Source organism: Bufo bufo, chromosome 4 (genome assembly GCF_905171765.1).
Source record: "Bufo bufo chromosome 4, aBufBuf1.1, whole genome shotgun sequence".
Lineage (NCBI taxonomy): Eukaryota > Metazoa > Chordata > Amphibia > Anura > Bufonidae > Bufo > Bufo bufo.
Window position 1 is genome coordinate 217,265,420 of NC_053392.1, and position 16,838 is coordinate 217,282,257.

Here is a 16,838-nt window from a genome sequence, read left to right on the forward strand (position 1 = left end):
CCACATTAAATTTCAGTTTCCAGAGTTCTGACCATTCTTCTAGTTTTCCTAAATCCTTTTCCATTTGGCGTTTCCCTCCAGGAACATCAACCCTGTTACATATCTTTGTGTCATCAGCAAAAAGACAAACCTTACCAGCGAGTCCTTTTGCAATATCACTTATGAAGATATTAAACAAAATCGGTCCCAGTACAGATCCCTGTGGAACCCCACTGGTAACATTACCTTGTTTTGAATGTTCTCCATTGACTACAACCCTCTGTTGTCTGTCACTCAGCCACTGCCTAATCCACTCAACAATATGGGAGTCCATGCTCAATGACTGCAGTTTATTGATAAGTCTTCTATGTGGGACAGTGTCAAAAGCCTTACTAAAATCTAGATATGCGATGTCTACTGCACCTCCACCGTCTATTATTTTATTCACCCAGTCAAAAAAATCTATAAGATTTGTTTGACATGATCTCCCTGAAGTAAACCCATGTTGTTTTTCATCTTGCAATCCATGGGATTTTAGATGTTCCACAATCCTATCCTTTAATAGGGTTTCCATTAATTTGCCTACTATTGATGTCAGACTCACTGGTCTATAGTTGCTCGATTCCTCCCTACTACCTTTCTTGTGAATGGGCACGACATTTGCCAATTTCCAATCTTCCGGGACGACTCCTGTTACTAATGATTGGTTAAATAAATCTGTTAACGGTTTTGCCAGCTCACCACTAAGCTCTTTTAATAATTTTGGGTGTATCTCATCAGGCCCCTGTGACTTATCTGTCTTCACCTTAGACAGCAAACTTAGAACATCTTCCTCTGTAAAGATACATGCATCAAACGATTTAATAGTCATTCTTTCTAGTGGAGGTCCTTCTCCTTTTTCTTTTGTAAAAACTGAACAGAAGTATTCATTAAGGCAGTCGGCTAGCCCTTTATTCTCTTCTACATACCTTCCGTCCTTTGTTTTTAATTTAGTTATTCCTTGTTTTAATTTCCTTTTTTCATTTATATATCTGAAGAATGTCTTATCCCCTTTTTTCATAGACTGAGCTAGTTTTTCTTCTGCCTGCGCTTTAGAAGTTCTTATAACTTGCTTGGCCTCTCTCTGCCTAATCTTGTAGATTTCCTTATCTTCATTGCTCTGGTTTTTTTTTATAATTACAAAATGCTAGCTTTTTATTTTTAATGATTTGGGCCACTTCTGCTGAGTACTACATTGGTCTCCTCCTTTTTTTGCTTTTACTGACAAGTCTAATGCAATTTTCTGTTGCCTTCAATAATGCACCTTTTAAGTAGTCCAATTTCTCCTGGACTCCATGTAATCCGTTCCAGTCTGATAAGGACTCATTTATGACTAATTTCATTTTTGAAAAGTCTGTTTTTCTAAAATCTAAAACTTTTGTTTTTGTGTGGTGGGACTCTTTCACAGTTCTTATATTAAACCACACTGACTGGTGATCACTAGATCCCAAGGTTTCGCCTACAATGACATCATATACCGAATCCCCGTTTGTGAATACCAAATCCAAAATGGCCTCCCTCCGGGTTGGCTCCTCAACCACTTGTTGTAGAGATAACCCCAGTAGGGAATTTAGAATATCTGTACTCCTGGTAGAACTTGCTATTTTGGTTTTCCAGTTTATATCTGGAAGATTGAAATCTCCCATAATGATAACTTCTCCTTTCATTGTCATTTTAGCTATTTCTTCAACTAGTAGATCATCTAGTTCTTTAACTTGACCAGGTGGTCTATATATCACACCTACACGAGTTACTGCATGGTTAGCAAACTGCAACGTAACCCAAACTGACTCTATGTTGGCCTCACCAACTTGTATTAGGTTAGATTTAATGCTATCTTTCACATACAGGGCCACTCCTCCTCCTTTCTTGCCTTCTCTGTCTCTTCTGTATAAAGAGTACCCTGGTATGGTTATGTCCCAGTCATTTCTTTCATTAAACCATGTCTCCGTAACAGCCACTAAATCTACATTCTCAGATGCCATTATTGACCCAAGTTCATTGATTTTTTTACCTAAACTGCGAGCATTTGTAGACAGGACTCTGAGCTTATCATTTCTTAACCTCAGTGCTTCTGGCCTGTTCTGGCATTGTTTCGGGGGGCAATTGGACTCTTTTATTTTCACTCTTTTGCCCCCCCTTCCTAGTTTAAATACTCTTTCGCAAATTCTTGGAGTTGTTCACTAAGTACATTTGTTCCTTTGAGAGAAAGATGCAAACCATCTTTTTTGTACAGTTCCTTTCTATTCCAAGTAGAGCTATCATGAGAAACAAAGCCAAATCCTTGCTCTTGACACCATTTACCAAGCCATATGTTGAACTCCTTTATGCGCCTCTGCCTATCATTCTGAACATTATGCACAGGCAGAACTTCAGAAAAAGGTGACAGGGGCTGTTATGCTAATATACTGTAAACTACTGTATAGTGGGGTGCTGTATAGTGTGGGGGCCTGTATACTGTGGGGGGCTGTATAGTGTGGGGGGCTGTATAGTGTGGGGGGCTGTATAGTGTGGAGTGCTATACTGCTGTACTGTATAGTGTGGGGGGCTGTATACTGTATACTGTGGGTGCTGTATATTGTGGAGTGCTATACTGCTGTACTGTATAGTTTGGGGGTCTGTATACTGTGGGGGCTGTATACTGTATACTGTGGGTGCTGTTTATTGTGGAGTGCTATACTGCTGTACTGTATAGTGTGGGGTGCTGTATCGTGTATAGTTTGGGTTGCTGTATACGGTGAGGTGCTATACTGCTCTACTGTATACTGTGAGGTGTTGTATACTGTGGGGTGCTGTATACTGTGGGCTTCTATACTGCTCTACTATATACTGTGGGGTACTGTATAGTGTGGGGTGCTATACTGCATACTGAGGGTTGCTGTATACTATAGGATGCTATACTGCATACTGTGGGGTGCTGGGGTGCACTGTAATGCTAGGGTGAGCCGAGCCCTGGTCTCCTTCCTGCAGAGCGGTGCCCACTTCCAGCCTGAGCCCAGCTGCCCAGAGCACTGATCCTGAGCCGCTGGAGTCTTCAGAACTGAAAGTATTTACAGTCATTCACTGTACTCTACCAGATGTGTGGATTTTGTGTGTGTGTGTTGTGGTGGAGGGCGTGATTGCATGCAAGGGTGTGGGAAGGCGGGATCCAGGGGGCCCAAGTCAATTTTTGCCCAGGGTCCAATCAATATTAAAGACGGCCCTGACCACGACCAGAGCCAAGTCCCTTATTTGATGCTCTCCTCATTCTTTGAGGTCACCCACCGAACTAACATATGGATTAACTAGATTTATTTCCCTGTCACATATGCAGTGCAGGTGTACCTCACACAAACAATTGGTATATGTCATTCACCGAACTAACAGATGGATTAACTAGATTTATTTCCCTGTCACGTATGCAGTGCAGGTGTACCTCACACAAACAATTGGTATATGTCACCCACCGAACTAACAGACGGATTAACTACATTTATTTCCCCGTCACGTATGCAGTGCAGGTGTACCTCACACAAATAATTGGTATATGTCACCCACAGAACTAACAGAAGGATTAACTAGATTTATTTCCATGTCACGTATGCAGTGCAGGTGTACCTCACACAAACAATGGGTATATGTCACTCACCGATGAAACAGATGGATTAACTAGATTTATTTCCCCGTTGCGTATGCAGTGCAGGTGTACCTCACACAAATAATTGGTATGTGTCACCCACCGAACTAACAGATGGATTAACTAGATTTATTTCCCTGTCACGTATGCAGTGCAGGTGTACCTCACACAAACAATGGGTATAGGTCACCCACCGAACTAACAGACAGAATAACTATTATATTTTTGTGTCAGGGGGTACAAAGATGGTGCTTTGCACCCACAACAGATCGCTATAGGTCACCCACAGAATTAGCAGCCAGATTATTTAATATATTTCTGTATCAGGGGTGCAAAGCTGGTGTATTGCACCCACAAAAATATCACTATAGGTTACCCACAGTATAAATAGCCAGATGAGATTCCTAACACTATTCCTCACTTCAGCTGCCTGGTTCCTGTCCCTGCACTACTCAGAGCTAATGTACGATGTAAACTCACAAAGTTGTAACAATTTATAAGAAGTGTAACTTTTCAGCTTAGGAGATAATTGAGTAGATACAGTAATTGACTCAATTATCTCCTAGACAGAGGGGAGGAATATGCTGGGTGTGTTTCTATTGTCCCATTGTGTCCGATTGGCTGCTGTACTTGCATTGTATGTGTTGTAATATGTTTATTGGTTAATGTATAGGTCCAGGGGGTATTCCTCTGGACTGACAAGGGAAAATAAGAGGCTGTATGACCCAGGACAGGGTGTTCTGCTTAACCCTCAAGCGAAGTGTCGTCTTGTTCTTGGGGGGGATAGGAGTGTATGCTGTTACAGTGCGACTGCCAGAAGTGTAAACTGTTCATAGGGTTTTTCCTGTTCGGCTGTATACAGCATTCATGTGTTTTCTCTTTGGGAGTATGGAGTATTCACGTGCTTGCAGTTCAGGAAATTGGTGCTTGCAGTAACTGCCTGTCAATCTGAAAGGAGGATATCGTCTGAACGGAGTTGTGTGCGGAACGGTCCGTTACAGCTTCTAAGTGCCCACAGCTTAAAAGCTTATTGATTGGCTGCCCTGCAGCCTTTCAACAAGCTTTATTAAATTCTTGAACATTGAACTAGAACGCAAACTTTTTCTGAAAAGTTCTGGTCTGGGTAACCGATTTCGCAAAGTTCGGTACGGACCCAAACTTTACAGTTCGGGTTCGCTCAACACTAATCATACTAATTAAAATGAAACAAGTCTTGAAAAAATTGGTTGTCATGTTCCAGAGAAAAAAGACCTCTATTCTTTATACAAATGAGGGGTTCAGAGCACTGAGGGGTTCACTAAAGCCTTCATTGGTTCACTGATGAAGCTTACATTCGATAGACTAGCTACAAATAGGACACTGGCCATTACTATGGTCTCACAATCAGGCTAGCATTAAATAAGCACCTATTTTAATAACATAAATGGTATATTGTAAGGATGACTGCTGCCTAGAAACCATTTGTAGCTAAGTACAGTATGTATATGATGGAGGATTTTAACAAAGGCTATATGCCTGTTTTCCGGTGTACAAAATTGCTTAAAAATGCCAGAAGATGCGCCAAATGTATTGAGAAACCTACACCTCTAAATAAATTTAGGACATCTTACTCCAGTACACTTTTTATTATGAATTGTATATGAGATAAATGTAGTGTCTCTTTTAAGTACCGTAAAATATGGACTGCAGAGCAACAGAAGAAAAACTAACATGGTCTCATGAAACATATTTCCATCTTTTTCCTAAATATGAATGTTTTTGTGTTTGGGCAAACTTCATGAATAATATCAACTGCCTTAGTCATTGCATCCCATGTGCTGTTATCACTCAGGGCCATAGGACCCTTAGAGTACCTGTGACATAAAAAAGTGCTATCAGTTTCAGAAGGGGATGTGTTCTGCTAGACTCCATGGTTCATGTCATGTCTGGGCCATCTTATCATGGTTGATCCTTGGATCCATCTGAGGATCTTTTGGTTGTATCTGATCCTGCCTACAAGATTCTGTAACTGTAACTGTCAAATAAGTTGATGGATGCTAAAAAAGTTCAAAGTAACTCCTCGTTACCTCAGATGATATGTATAGATCTTTCTAGATCAGAAGTGAGGACATTAGTTTCCCCTTAAAAATACTCAATTTCAATAATGTTTTTGTTTATAAAATTCTACTTTATGTCAGTATTCTAATAAAAAAAGAGTAAAAGTAATAGAAAAATAAAAGGAAAATGTTGTTTTTTATTTGCTGTCCTCCCACTTTTACCTCTTCATCTGACAGTGACATGCCTAATGCATCTGAACAAGCAGATATTATGTGAACAAAACATCTGACCTGATTTTAATGGGTGACAGAGCAATGTACACGGAGGTCAACCAGGTCCCTCAGAAATGCTACAATTAGTATGGGTGAACAGCACAATATGTGTCTATAAAAAAAAAAAATTTCAAGATGGCAACTAGATATTAATTAAACTATTACCTCTGGTCTATCTGCATCAATTCAATTCTGGCTGGAGTCAATGTGGTTGGTATAAACTACCTTAACACTGGATACATTTGCATAGAAATTAAGATTACCAGCACAGTTTTTTTTCTATTTGTGTGCAGTAATAAGGATCGAGACACACGGGAAGCAGGACCCACAGTAGAAATCCTAAGAATGTAAAACATGCAGCAAGCTCGGAGGTGACATATAACAAGCATAAAGCTCTGAGATCCATCTTCAGGATGAAATGATCTACAGGAAAATGTTTTGGCTTTTTATTTGTTGCACTTGTCACCACAGAACGGCATGGTAGTTGGCACTTTCTTGGAAACTAAAATCCAAATAATGGCTTTGGCTCCCTCAAGCAGTAGAAAAGTGAAGTTTATCACAGTTTAGATTCAGATCCAGATCTAAGTTGAAAATATCGATTTTTTTTAAAGTTATGCAGGAGACATCCAATGATATAATGTTGGGAAAAGTACAAAATGAATGATTTATCACTGTTCTGACTCCAGATATTAACAAATAATAGTAATGATGGAGATAGCAGGCATTAATGCTCTCATAAAATACTCTTCGCTTCATAGAGAATCATTTCCAGTATTAGGCTAACGTTAGATGTGTTAGTGGGGATATGAATCCAGTGACCAGTGCATTCAGAAGGTTGATTGCCTATAGTTACTTTTAATATTCCTATTTGTCTCAGGAACGGTGTTCGATTTTCTAATTCTCATTTCCATAATTATTGAGAACTTGCTGTACTATAATTGTTGAGAACTTGAATTATCATTCAATGGGTTTTCCCCATGTTGCTATTGTAACAGGGTTCCGAAGGTGCACTCGGTCCCCCATTACCCGCAGACCTGTTGCTTAGCTTTGGGAATGAGGATCTGTGTTTGACCTCATTCCCAGGGCGGCTTTACTGCTGGCTGTCTCCCTGCTCCTAAGTCTGCCTTGAGCGCCGAGCTGATCACTCGGTGCTCGACTGGTTGGTCTGTCGGTCATGTGACGCTGGCCACGTCACATGACCCTCACTCCCCACTATAAATACAGGCAGCCTGCTAGCCACAGGTTGCCTGTTAATTTCTAGGTTCCTGGCTATTTGTTGGACTACTGAATACTCACCTGATTCCGTTCCCTGACGACCCTTTGCCTGCTCCTCCTGTACTGCGCATCCGTCCTGGTATTGTGACCTCGGCTCCCACCTGACTACTCTCTTAGGACTCCTCTTGTACTTCTCTACTCTCCTGGTATTTGACCCCGGCTTCTCCTGACCATTCTTTGCTTAACCCTTTGTACTGCGTAGCTCTCTTGGTTCTGACCCGGTCCATTCATGTTCCGTATTTTGTCTTGTCTGTCTTCCCTGCACATATCCTAAGTAAGGGACTGTCGTACAGTTGTCCCCTGTCATCAGGATTTGTGAGGCAAGTAGGCAGGGCCAGGGGTGAGGGTGGAGCGCAGTGGTCACTATCCTTCCCCCTGTGTGTGTGTGTGTGGACGTGACCGTTACAGCTATGTTGTGGAATACCACTTCAATATTCTGTACTATTACTAATGAGTATGGTTTAAACTTCTGGAACCCCCAAGATCTCTTGAATCAAGTGGCTGTAGTCACTGCATACTATCCGCTAGTATATACCATAACTTTTTACCGGGATCCCCACTTATTACTAGACCAATAATAAAGTAGGGTTTGGAGTGGTGTGGGTAGGGGAAAAATCCTTGTTTACAGGTACTACAGTTCTCTTGTGTCCTAGCAAAATATAAATTGATAAGACAGAAAAATTATTTTAAAGGAATCTGTCAGGAGATTTAGGCTGGCTGAACTACAGTATGGGCAGCATGAAATACTGAAAGGCTCCCAAACTCTAATGGGTTTCATAGAAAACACAGTTTATAAATGAGCCATGAGGAGAAGGCTCATGGGGCAGTTACCACGTGCTGTCTCAGGTTGATTGACAGATCTGTCCCTAGACTCAGACTACGCAAAAGCAGAAGTGGATCCACGAGGAAGAAGAATTATACAGGCCCTCATACACATCAGTACAATTTAATTGGGTGGAGCATTGGGCAACTGATTCTTTTGTTCTTCTGGGAGATAAGCTGCCACCGGAAGTGTCTGGCAGCCGCTTTCTCCTCTCTTACCATTAAATACACATACATGCCCGTTGAACTGAACGTGTATCTGTAAGGGGAAGCTGGGAGGGGTCGTGAGATAGCTGCTGAACGAACAATTGGTCAATAACTTTTAAATGTTTACATTTCTCATTCCTTTTGAATTCATTTCTGGTTTGCATCCATATGGTGCCCAGGTGCATCTGTTCTTTTTCCAAACTCATTCATTTGAATCAATGAGTCTCAGACAGAAAAAATACAAGGACGTGCAGGTTGTGAGTATCTCTATGTAAACCAATGGTCCGTGTCAAAAAACGGAGGTGTCGATTGCACCATTTACTTTAATGGGTCAGTGTGCTATGCGGGTGCAGACCAGATAACACACCAACAGAAATCACTGTCATTTGAATTTGTCCCATATTGAATTTGTCCCGACCAAATGCTATCAGTTTTGGACTTTTATTTTCCTACTAAGTCCAATAGGGGAGGTGAACAGATCAGCAGTGCCAGCCGGTGGTTTCCCGCATAATAAGAAGGCAGATGTTATGTTGGAAGTAAACAGTTAGTACACAACACCTGCTAATTGATTTATTTGTGGTCACAGCTCCTGTCCTCCACTGAACACAGCCTTTAGGTTGAAGGGCACTAGGGTAGAACAAGAGCAAGAAAATAAGAGCCTGCTAAGTGAGGAGATCCATAATTACATCTTCTTGAGAAGTTCCTCTTAAAGCAATTAGAATGACCTCACTGCACGGCCAGGATTTTTTTTAATTGCCTGCAGCTATTTTACATCAATAGCTGCTTTGAGTTTATTTAAGTTTACAGTCAACTTAGTCAAATGTGAGTTTTTATTAGGAAAAAAAATGATAGCCTCTTATTTTACTTTAATATAATTTTATTAAGAGGCATTTCCATATCTGATTACATTATTTTTATAGATACTGAAGATTAATCAATGCATATACCGGTAATCATGAAGTAAAGGAACGTTATACTGTTATATATATTAAAATGTATCACAGAAATATTAGCTATTCAATTTAAAATTTAACTTTTAATGGATAATAATTAAGAGAGGTATTGATTCCAAATATTTCTTGATGTATTCTCAAATGCCAGAATAAAGGTAGAATCAAGACCCACCGTGGACATCAGGGCAGTAGGTCATTCATTAATGAAGGTAAGATATATAGCACTTACAGTTAGATGGTTCATATATAGCTGGATCAGGTCTGGTGAGGTCAAGAGGAGTTATTATCCCTAATGATGCCCTGAGGTGTCTACCCCTGCCTACAGGCAGAGCACCCGCCCCGAAAGGGGCGACCCCACCTCTCGGTGGCTAAACCCTTTTCTTACCCTCACGTGACCCTAGGTGTTACCTCACGGCTGGTTAACTGGTTCTCCCTCTGTATTGTAGGACAAAGATATTAGTCCTAGATGGTATAAGTTTTTTTGTTGTCCCGACACCCAGACCAATGATATAACCGGCATAGTGGGGCATCACTAACGATTGGCCATCTTAGATATCGATCACTCCCAAATCAGAAGGGGCGGTACTATTCATGTGGCGCCAAAATTCTGCTATTTAAACCCTGCATTAAGACATAGAGGCTGCGTATCATCAGCCACTGTTATCGCCAGCATATAGCCACCATCCTTCGGCTATGGGAATGTAACCAGTAAAGTTCCCTGAGGAACCAAGGACCTTTTACTTGGGGAAACGCGTCGGGACAACAAAAAAACTTATACCATCTAGGACTAATATCTTTGTCCTACAATACAGAGGGAGAACCAGTTAACCCACCGTGAGGTAACACCTAGGGTCACGTGAGGGTAAGAAAAGGGTTTAGCCACCGAGAGGTGGGGTCGCCCCTTTCGGGGCGGATGCTCTGCCTGTAGGCAGGGGTAGACACCTCAGGGCATCATTAGGGATAATAACTCCTCTTGACCTCACCAGACCTGATCCAGCTATATATGTGCTATATCTCTTACCTGTAAGTGCTATATCTCTTACCTTCATTCATGAATGACCTACTGCCCTGATGTCCACGGTGGGTCTTGATTCTACCTTTATTCTGGCATTTGAGAATACATCAAGAAATATTTGGAATCAATACCTCTCTTAATTATTATCTATTAAAAGTTACATTTTAAATGAATAGCTAATATTTCTGTGATACATTTTGATGATAGCTCTTCACACTAGTATATGACACTCTGTGACTGTGTTATATATATTAGAAGAATCTGCTCACTGTGAAGCTCAACTAAACAGTGCCAATAGGACTTACCTAACCTCCTCTCTTTATTTCATTTAGTTCTGCCATTTTCTTGTTTATTGTTGGCCTATAGACCCCTGGGTGCCATGTCTATAACTAGATTGCACAAGAAGAAGTTGGATGGCACCACTCAACAGGTGAATGGAAAACTGTATTAGAAATTTTAATGGTGTTCTTTCACAAGGAATAAATCAGTAGGCAGTTATCGGAAATGGTCAGTTTGTTCCTGATAATTGCCTGGACTTGAGAGCTGTATTCACATGAAGCAATGACGTCTGCCCCATGGAGATGAGGGATCTCTACTGCAGTGGCTCATCTGCATAAATAATCATTGCTTCTGGGCAGCAGATGCCTGTTTACATAGCATGATCTGCTGCCAAAAAATTATGATGGAAGTTTCCGTATTAACAATGCTTTTGCCCAATGAACAAGTGTTTTCTCATTCATTGAGTGATCAGTGACACCTTTAAATAGGGCAATTATTGGGGGTGAGTTTTCCTAGAAAAGATGCTTCCTAATTACTGCCCCTATCATCAAACTTTGTGAAATGGCCTTTAGATGGCTTTAATAAGTCTGTGCCTAGCATTATTGTTTAACAGCAATGTATTTATAGTTCTAGGGAAGTAACATGCCACTATATAGATGATCTAAAATAGTGGAGGAATCAAAGACCACTAAGTTCAGAGGCAGTCCTGCAGTCCTGATTCTGAGAGTTGCCCAGTACATACAGTGTCCTATATCTCCCATTTTCAGTGGAGAGACAGTGGCAATTGAGTGAAGAGACCCCGTTATCTGTGTGACATAAAGAAGTAAATAAATGCAGAATATGTGGCTGAAAATAGGGCCAGTGAATTCTTAATATGCACACTGCATGGAAGGAGGATTCCTTGTGATACTTGGGTGTGGACCTTACCCCCGTTACACGGACCTCTACAGGACTAATTTCCCACGTATATACACTCACCTAAAGAATTATTAGGAACACCTGTTCTATTTCTCATTAATGCAATTATCTAGTCAACCAATCACATGGCAGTTGCTTCAATGCATTTAGGGGTGTGGTCCTGGTCAAGACAATCCCTTGAACTCCAAACTCAATGTCAGAATGGGAAAGAAAGTTGATTTAAGCAATTTTGAGCGTGGCATGGTTGTTGGTGCCAGACGGGCCGGTCTGAGTATTTCACAATCTGCTCAGTTACTGGGATTTTCACGTACAACCATTTCTAGGGTTTACAAAGAATGGTGTGAAAAGGGAAAAACATCCAGTATGCGGCAGTCCTGTGGGCAAAAATGTCTTGTGGATGCTAGAGGTCAGAGGAGAATGGGCCGACTGATTCAAGCTGATAGAAGAGCAACGTTGTCCAGTCCCAGCTCCTCCGATTTATATGGACTGAGGGACGCCATAGGATCCCAAGGTCTGTACTTCTGTCTAGCAAGTCTCAGGGTGGTCTGGGAGTACCTGACTTGATCAAATATTATTGGGCAGCTCAGCTGCGCTGCATTACAGCTTGGGCATCTCTGCAACCTTATTCTATTTGGATGCAGATAGAGAGAATCTGGCTGGCTCCTATACACCCTAATTCTCTGCTATGGTCTAACCTATATAGTATGTCATTACCTAGGGATCTTATGGGGACCATAGCCACCACAAAATCTATTTGGCGGACCTGTAGTAGTAGGTTTCCTCTAGTCTCTCGCCATTCTTACCACTTCAGCGACGAGTCTATGGTTTCAACGCGGTATATTTCAGTATGCGGACTTTGTAGACCCATTCACTAGGAAACTTTTACCCTTCTCAGCTATCCAGAACAAATATGGCATTCCCCATCGACCAACTATTTCAAAATTCAGACTAGACATTTTGCCCAATCTATCTTCTCGGGGTTCAATGTCTCCCTCCCGACAGCATTTGAACTCCTTTGTAGAAGAGGGGTGCATATGAAAGGTTAATATCTGAGCTATACTCCATTCTGCTGACCCCCTTCCCGGAACAGATTCAAAAACACTCTTGCATAGTCCGATGGGAGGAATACTTGGGGAGAGTTCTGCCAGACGCACTGTGGCGCCTTATATGGAGGAGAGCAGCGAAATCCTCAATTTCTGTTATCTGCCAAGAGAACCAGTACAAGATCCTGATGTACTGGTACCATACTTCTGACCTCCTCCATAGAGTGAACCCAGCAGTTGTGAAGGTCTGTTGGAGATGTGGGACACATGGGGGTACGTTGCACCATATCTTCTGGGACTGCCCTCTAATATGTCCCTTCTGGACCAGAGTCAGCACTCTCCTGAGTGACATTTTTGCCTCCAGTATACCACCTGACCCCATATCCTTCTTACTCAATTTCACCCCAGCACATATAAAGAAACACTCACTTAAACTGTTAATCCAAGTACTGACTTCAGCCCGCTGTCTTATTCCCTGCTTTTGGAAGGGCCCTGACCCCGGAGATCTCCAACCTATATGCCAGGGTGACGGAAATCCGGATCCTGGAATATACGATTGGAATGTTCCAGGACAAAAATAGATCTATTTCATGCTATTTTGGATGTTTGGGACAATTACTGGGCTACTAGGCAACCCTGAGAAGAGCCTGAGGGAATGGAGTAGCCCCCCCTCCCCTTGATGTGTCATTGCCTGTATTGTCTACATCTTTCTTTATTCTGTTGTTTTAATGTTATTCAAATAGGATTCAGCTTAGATCACACACACCCTAATATTAGACTAATGTAGCTACTCTCTCGTGAGAGTCCCTTACACCTTGGGACGCCATTGATAATTGCTTTTCTTTTTTCACTTTTCCTATTCATTTTCAATATCTATTTTTATTGAAGAAATGAGTAAGACAAGACGCTGGATTCTCATGTAACCTTTATTGGTTCTTGTCTGATTTACATTGCACAGAAAATGTGAAGTTATAGTATATGTTTATTTTAGGGATCGACCGATATTGATTTTTTAGGGCCGATACCAATACCGATAATTTGTGAACTTTCAGGCCGATAGCCGATAATTTATACTGATATTCTGTGAAATTTCATTAAAAAAAAAATTCCTACACAAATCTGCTGAAAATGAATATTTTTATTGTTAATGTGTATTTTTATTTTTTTGTAAATCTTTCTTTTTTATTTATACTTAATATTATTATTATTTTTTTTACTAACTTTTAGCCCACTTAGCCACCCTTGTCCTAGTCACCCTGATAGATCTCTATCAGGGTGAATAGGATCTCACACTGTCCCTGCTGCTCTGTGCTTTGTGCACACAGCAGCATGGAGCTTACCATGGCAGCCAGGGCTTCAATAGCGTTCTGGCTGCCATGGTAACCGATCGGAGCCCCAGACTTACACTGCTGGGGCTCCGATCGGAGGAGGAGGGGAGATGGGACCCTGTGGCCACTGCCACCAATGATTAAAACTGGGGGGCTTGGGTGGGGGAAGCACACTGCGCCACCAATGTTTTTAATACGGGGGTGGGGGTGGGGGGCGCACTGCGCCACCAATGATTAATATTGGGGGGGCGCACTGCGCCACCAATGAACATAAATCTCTCATTTATTCATATACAGGAGGCGGGAGCTGGCTGCAGAATCGCATAGCCGGCTCCCGACCTCTATGAGCGGTAGCTGTGATCCGCGGCACCTGAGGGATTAACTACCGCGGATCGCAGCTAACGCTCATAGAGGTCGGGAGCCGGCTATGTGATTCTGCAGCCAGCTCCCGCCTCCTGTTCAATTTGAATGAATGAGTAAGTTAACATCATTGGTGTCGCAGTGGCCAAAGCCCCTCCCCTCCTCTTCTCCTCTCTCGTCTCATTGGCGGCAGCGGCAGCAGCAGCAGCACAGGGGGGGGGGGGGAGACACTGCTTCCTTCTCCCCTGTGCTGCTGAGGGAACACAGAGAGTGCTGAGAGCAGCACGGTCTGTGTTCCCCATACGTTATCGGTGTATCGGCAAAATAGATGCCGATACCGATAACTGTCAAAATCCTGAATATCGGCCGATAATATCGGTAAAACCGATAATCGGTCGATCCCTAGTTTATTTGTTGAATATGTCGTGCAGATTGCTTTGTTCACTTTAATACCGTATATAAATTACAATTATAAAAAAATAAATATGCACACTGCATGTTGAATGATGTTTATGGTACACACTCTACAGTACACAGATGGAAAGCGGGCCAGCAGCCACAGTTTAAGCTGTATGTGCCCAGATGGGCTGCCAGTGACCAACCACTGATCTCATGATTATAGAGTTTGTTTTAACAAGACAGAACCAAATGGCAACACACGACAGATGACAACTGGCAACTTTTACATACGTATTGATTTAAGACGTTACAACACTTGTTTTCTAGGCTATAGATATGACTCAGAACTTGACAAACACTATTACGATCACATCTGCTTGTTACACATCAAGTGGCATCAGCAGAAAGGTTCTAGAATAGTTACGTTACCTCAATGTTGTAAGTAATTAGAAATAATGTGAGGAATGCCATGTTTTTATCTCAAGTCTGTTCTAGTATAAAAGTTGCTGGCAGAAATCTATCTCATATAATGCTGTTCTGGAATATCATTGGATTGCTCTACTAAGTCTTATTTGCTTGGTTGCTAAGTATCCTCCAATACAACATCTTAGGATTGCTGTTCAAAGCCTGGCAAACTTTGTAGACTATATAGCCCTTATCTTCTAAGTCCCACTTCAAGACGGCACTAAGTGAGGCATTCATAATAAATACAGATTGCTATCTTGTACTTTTCATGTTCAGAGATGAAATAATAGGCATTCTGGAATGATACAATAAATCTATACACGGCATATACTCTTGTACTGCTATGCGTGGGATCTTAATGTAGTTTGTTTTTGCATACTACGACATGACTTCAAACCTATACTTGCTTCTCAGCAGATTGTAAGGGCTCCTAGCTATGGATGTTGCATGGGCGCTTGGCAGATGAAGGAATCTGTGTTGGTCCCATGTTCATATGTGCCCGCATTGCTGAGAAAAATAATGTTATTTTATGCAAATGTGATATATGCAAATGAGCCTCTAGGAGCAATGGGGGCTTTGCATTTACACCTAGCGGCTCTGTTCTCGCTGCAACTGCCACACCCTCTTCTGTTTAACCACCTCAGCTCCCCTAGCTTAAACACCCTTAATGACCAGACCACTTTTTACAATTCTGCACTACACTACTTTCACGGTTTATTGCTCGGTCATACAACTTACCACCCAAATGAATTTTACCTCCTTTTCTTCTCACTAATACAGCTTTCCTTTGGTGGTATTTCATTGCTGCTGACATTTTTACTTTTTTTGTTATTAATCGAAATTTACCGAAATGACATTTTTTACTTTCAGTTGTAAAATAAATAAAAAAAACTACATTTCTATATAAATTTTTCTCTAAATTTATTGTTCTACATGTCTTTGATAATAAAAAAAATGCAATAAGTGTATATTTATTTATTTGGGTAAAAGTTATAGGGCCAGATTTATCATTACTCTGACAGCTCACTCCACTTTAACATATGGCTAAAGTCAGTTTTAGCCAAGTCAGATTTATGATCGGCTTTTTAAGACTGTAATAAATGTGGTTTGACGGTAGCAGTTTATCCGTCAGTAAGCAGCTTTACAAAAGTCGCACATCTTTACGAAAAAGTCGCACGTTTTTATGAAAAAGTCGCATGTTCTATTAAAAAGTCTCATAAGATAAGCATGGTCCTCACCGGAGTGAAATTGGGACTTTTTTGCGACTTTTTTAAATAGTCCCAATAGTAAATCTGTCTAGAGATTCATTTACATAAGAAAACACGCCCACTTTCAGAAAACTGGCGAGCATAGTGCAGAGCAGAAAAAAGTCGCAAATTTGTGCGCAGTTTTAGCGTTTGGGACTTTTTTGGGACTTTTTCACTCCATTATTCTGACTTGAGCTAATGATAAATCTGGCCCATAGCGTTTACAAACTATGGTTCAAAAATGTGAATTTCCGCATTTTGAAGCAGCTCTGACTTTCTGAGCACCTGTCATGTTTCCTGAGGTTCTACAATGCCCAGACAGTAGAAAACCCCCACAAATGACCCAATTTCGGAAAGTAGACACCCTAAGGTATTCGCTGATGGGAATAGTGAGTTCATCAAACTTTTTATTTTTTGTCACAAGTTAGTGGAAAATGATGATTTTTTTATTTATTTTTTCCTACAAAGTCTCATATTCCACTAACTTGTGACAAAAAATAAAAACTTCCATGAACTCACTATGCCCATCACGAAATACCTTGGGGTGTGTTCTTTCCAAAATGGGGTCACTTGTGGGGTAGTTA